This window comes from Mustela erminea, chromosome 15 (assembly GCF_009829155.1).
Source record: "Mustela erminea isolate mMusErm1 chromosome 15, mMusErm1.Pri, whole genome shotgun sequence".
Lineage (NCBI taxonomy): Eukaryota > Metazoa > Chordata > Mammalia > Carnivora > Mustelidae > Mustela > Mustela erminea.
In genome coordinates, this window is record NC_045628.1 from 27,819,505 (window position 1) to 27,824,715 (window position 5,211).

The 5,211-nt window shown below is 39.1% G+C and overlaps 1 pseudogene; it reads right to left on the minus strand.

The window, feature by feature from the left end:
* Positions 1 to 213: 213 nt before the first annotated feature.
* LOC116574361 lies at positions 214 to 1,225 on the minus strand (annotated as a pseudogene).
* Positions 1,226 to 5,211: the final 3,986 nt, after the last annotated feature.

Here is a 5,211-nt window from a genome sequence, read left to right on the forward strand (position 1 = left end):
TTTTTTCATAGCTACCTAATATGATTTGGGGGGGTTGCTGAGTACAGTGTACTTTATTGATGGTACATGACAAGGTGGAGCTTCTCAAGCTCCTCCCTTTCTTTAGGGGAACTGAGATGGAAACTGTGGAGGTCAGGAGATTCTCAGTGTGTTGGCAGATGAGTTGGGGGAAGGACAGTCCAGCAACTGAGGGCCTCTCTCTTACTCTTGCTCTTACTCCTTGGAGGCCATGTGGATCATAATGTCCACCACCTGGTTTCTGTAGCCAAATTTATCATGCTACCAGGAAATACATCTGACAATGCTCATTGAGAGCAATGCCAGACATAGCATCGAAGGTAGAAGAGTGGGTGTCACTGTTAAAGTCATGGGAGACAACCTGGTCCTCAGTGTAGCCCAAGATGCCCTTGAGGGGGCCCTCCAATGCCTGCTTCACCACTTTCTTGATATCATCATATTTGACGGCTTTCTCCAGGCAGCAGGTCAGATCTACAACTGACACATTGGGGGTAGGGACATGGAAGGCCATGCCAGTGAACCTCCCATTCAGCTCAGGATGACCTTGCCTACAGCCTTGGCAGTGCCAGTATAGAAACAAGGATGATGCTCTGGACATCCCCTCAACCATCATGCCACAGCCTCACAGAGGGGCCAGCCATGGTCTCTGGGGTGGCAGCGATGGCATGGACTGTGGTCATGAGTCCCTCCACAATGCTGAAGTTGTCATGGATGCCTTAGTCAGAGGTGCCAATCAGTTCATGGTGCAGAATGCATTGCAGACAATTTTGAGGGAGTTGTCATATTTCTCATGCTTCATGCCCATTACAAACATAGGGGCATCAGCAGAAGGAGCAGAAATGATGATCCTCTTGATCCCATACTTCAAGTGAGCCCCAGCCTTCTCCACAGTAGTGAAGACCCCAGTGGACTCCACAACATACTCAGCACCAGCATCACCCCATCTGATGTTGGTGGGATCTCACTTCTGGAAGATGGAGTTGGGCTTTCCATTGATGACAAGTTTCCTGTCCTCAGCCTTGACTGTGCCATGGAATTTGCCATGGGTGGAATCATACTGGAACATGTAGACCATGTAGTTGAGGTAAATGAAAGGGTCATTGATGGCAACAATATCAACTTTGCCAGATAAGACAGCCCTGGTAACTAAGCACCTGATACGGTCAAATCCATTTATTCCAGCCTTCACCATCCTGTCTCAGGGATGTAGCTGGCACTGCACTAAAAGATGCAGCTGTCTGTCAAATGGGGAGGAATGAAGAGCCCTAACATGATTTTTAAAGTTAAATGAAATATGTAGACCCCTCAGCTACAGCACCGAGTCAAATCTCTTTCTCTCTAATGACAGTTGAAATATTTCAGGAGTTGTTTTGTTGAAGCTGCAAGACTCTAGTTTTCTCATCTGTACCCTCCCATTATTGCCCTCCACATGCACAGACTGTCAATGTTCCTTAAAAGAATGCATTGAGAATTGGATATAGTGATTTAGATAGGATTGTCCTGTTGTGCCAAGGGCAGGAAACATCCTTCTCTGTGAATGTGGAGACTACAGATCAATTCAGCAGCCCAACTGAGAGCAATTTGTGAATCTCTTATGACTTGGCAATTCTATTTCTATTGAATTGTTCTTTACAGTCACTTTGCACGTGATTCACAGGAAGCCTGTTTTCAACTTATAAAACTCTTAATTATGAATGCGTTCATCTTCCATTTCTGTTTCAAAATAGAAAAAATTTTAAAAATAGAAAAAAATGAAATACTTTTATCTATTTCTCCTTGTTAGTTAGCTTCACGCCATCTCCCCTAAGCAAAATTCTTGCCTGGGGGTAGAAATAAATTAAAATAAAATGAATTAGATTAAAACTTTGGAATGGCTGCTTTAACAGAGTTAAAAAAAAAAAAGGGTCCATCTGCCCCCAATATCCAGTTGCCCTCCTCATGTAAAACCCCAAGATGGCAGGTCGTTTGGGGGAATAGAGTGTTCTCATCCATGAAAGTCATATAAACATCCTCTTACCTCCACTAGTAACTTCAATAATGTCTTCACTGGCACTCTAACATCTCTCATCTACTTGACTTTTTGTTATGCTCCCTTCCTTTATCCACATTATTAACGACTTTCTACAACCAATTTCTATGTTCTGGCCCCCATGTTATAGATCAATGCTGGAAGGTTATGAGAAAGTGTTGGCTGATCTGTCAAAATTCCTTTCCCTTCCTAAAATTGTTTTGTTAATAGTTTTACTTCTATGACTCTAATGTTCCTGTTTTATACCTCTCCTATAACTTTTTTAATTTATACATTTATTTATTTTTAAATTTACATTCAATTAATTAACATATAATGTATTATTAGTTTCAGAGGTAAAAGTCAATGATTCATCAGTCTTATATAATACCCAGTGTTCCTTCCATCACATGCCTTCCTTAATATCCATCACCCAGTTACCCCATTACCTGCACCCTCCCCTCTAACAATCCTTATTTTGTTTCCTATGATTAAGAGTCTCTTATGGGTTGTCTTCTCTGATTTCCTCTTCTTTTGTTTTTTCCTCTCTTCCTCTATGATCCTATGTTTTGTTTCTTAAGTTCCACATACCTGTCCTAAAATCTTTTAGTCTACGATCCTGTTCTCTACCCTGTTGGCTGTCACTGAGCATGTATAATTTGTACCTATTTCTGAAATTCCAATGATTTTCAAGTATTGTTCCTCCTTAGGTTTTCCCTTTCCAACTTCCAATCTGCCAATCCACTGAATGTTGTTACTAATTAAGGAGATAGCATAATTTTTCTACTTTTCCTCCCACACACTTGCACATACATACAGAAATTACAACACTCAACAGGATTTCCCACTAATGGAGGATGGTTGGAAAAAAGGCAGACATGGGCAAGGGGCCCCCATCCTAAGAGGAAAATACTTTTAAAAGGAAGAAGACTCCAACCTATTATTCTATCCTGCCCTGGAAGAAGCCCTCTGTCCTTTCCCATGTAAACAACTACCTGATAGATGTGCATGTCAACAAAACCTGATTGGGTCACAAGTGCATGGAGGGTTAATTAGATTAAGACAGCCCACAAACAATCTCATAAGAACCCCTAGATTTAAACCCCTGACTCCCTTGCCTTGTTTTGGGACACTGAAGGGCCACCCAACTCCAAAACTCCAGGTATGATTGGCTGAGGCCTCTGTCACAATTCTCTCCTAGTTGCATTTCTCCTTTTGCTAGGTCCTGATTTCTTCACTCTCACAAGTGTTTTTCTCTCATGTACTTTCCAACAAACCTCCTACATGTAAATATATACCTTAAAATTTGTTATCTTGAGAATGTAGCCTAAAACAAATATTGAGTTACAATCCTAACCAGGTGAGAAATACACATTCCTTTGCTGATATAATCATTTGAGAAAGGACAATTTTGCCATAATTCAATTTTGACAGCTGGAAAAACTAGATTAGATTTTATTTTTAAGAATCACCACTGTTAATTTACTCACTTATTCATTTATTGTCTTACCCATTTGCTCCTCTAATACTTGACTGTCTACTATGTGTCAAATTCTGTGCCAGGAAAATACCCAAATAAGAAAGTCTAATGCTGCTTATTAAATAATAGGGTATCAGTACTCTTCCAGAAGAAACTATATATAGTAGTTTCCTCCAAGTTTAATGCTGCCAAAGTAGTTATAGTTATTTGTTTCTCCTAATTCCACAGGGGATAGAACTTTCCATTAAAATGATCTGGTGTTAGAAAATGTTATCAAGGATATATAATCTAGACAAGCCTAGGGAGAGACAAAATCATAAACACAAAGGACAATAATTATTAGGGTATTGCTTTAGTATATTTTTTCATTGCTATTACCAGAGCTAAACTTGGAAATCATATATTTTTATTTTGGTATCAGGAAAAAGAAGAAAATAATTTTAACAAATGATTTTGTATTTTTGTCTAATGTCTAATGTATACAATGTATAATTTTTGTATAATGTATTTGGTTATGACAAATTTCAAACATACACAAAAATTGATAGGGATACATAAGCAATCTTTCTATAACCTTCAACCATCTTCCTTTGTGGCCAATCTTATTTCATCTATACCCATATCTGCTGCTTCTGCTCTCATATTATGTTGATGCAAATCTCAGCCATTGTATATTTACATCTGTGTTTCAGTATATCTCTGTAAAAGCTAAGGACTCTTAAACCTCACATTCAGAATAAAGTTACCTGTCTGTAGAAGTAAGATATAGTAAGAGGATTGCTAAGGAATTGCCCAGAAGACTTAGAAGTTTTCCACATCCAGTCAACACATTCTTAATGAATGAGAGTTGGAGGCACTGAGAACCAAGAGGTAGCAGGTTCCAGGAATGCTGGGGCTTATGTCAGCCCCTATGAGAACTTTGGCTACTACTTGCAGTGAGAAAGGAAGATATGAAGGGTTTTAAGCAAAGCAGGGATAGAACATCACTCTCATAATTTTAAAAGGATTACTCTGGTTGCTGCTGTATTGAAAATGGACTGTAGAGGTTCTGGAGGAGGAACAGAGAGACCAGTTGGATAATGTTTCTCACAATTTATTATGCATATAAATCTCAGGGAATCTTGTTAAAATGCAGATTATGTTTTACCAGATCAAGGACGAGGATTGAGATTCTGCATTTCTAACAATCTTCCCAGTGATGCCCATCCCTGTGATATATACACCAAACGTTTAGCAGGAAGTTAAGAGATCATTACAGACATCTAAGTGTTAGATAATATGGCTTAAAGTGGTCAAGGTGGAAAGTAGTAGGCTTGTAAGAAATGATGGGCTGGTCGGTTTATTTTTAAAATGTAACTAAGAGGATTCCCTGGTGTTTGGGTATGAGGGATGAGAAAAGACAAGTCAGAGCTCATTCCAAAGTTTTTAGCTTGAAACAACGGGAGGGGTAGGGAAACATGGAGGAGGAGCATTTTGGCAGGAAATCAGAAATAAGATTTTTGACATTTTAATTTTGAGATACGTGTTAAACCTATAAATGATGAAGATGAATAGGTAATTGAATACATGAGTCTAAGGTTCCGTGAAGTGGTTAAGATTGCAGCTGACATTTATGGGTTTATGCGTATTATTTAATATCATGAGAATGCACACCAGTTAGAGAATGAGTGCAGATAGAAATAAAAAGAGATTCTAGGAATGAGCC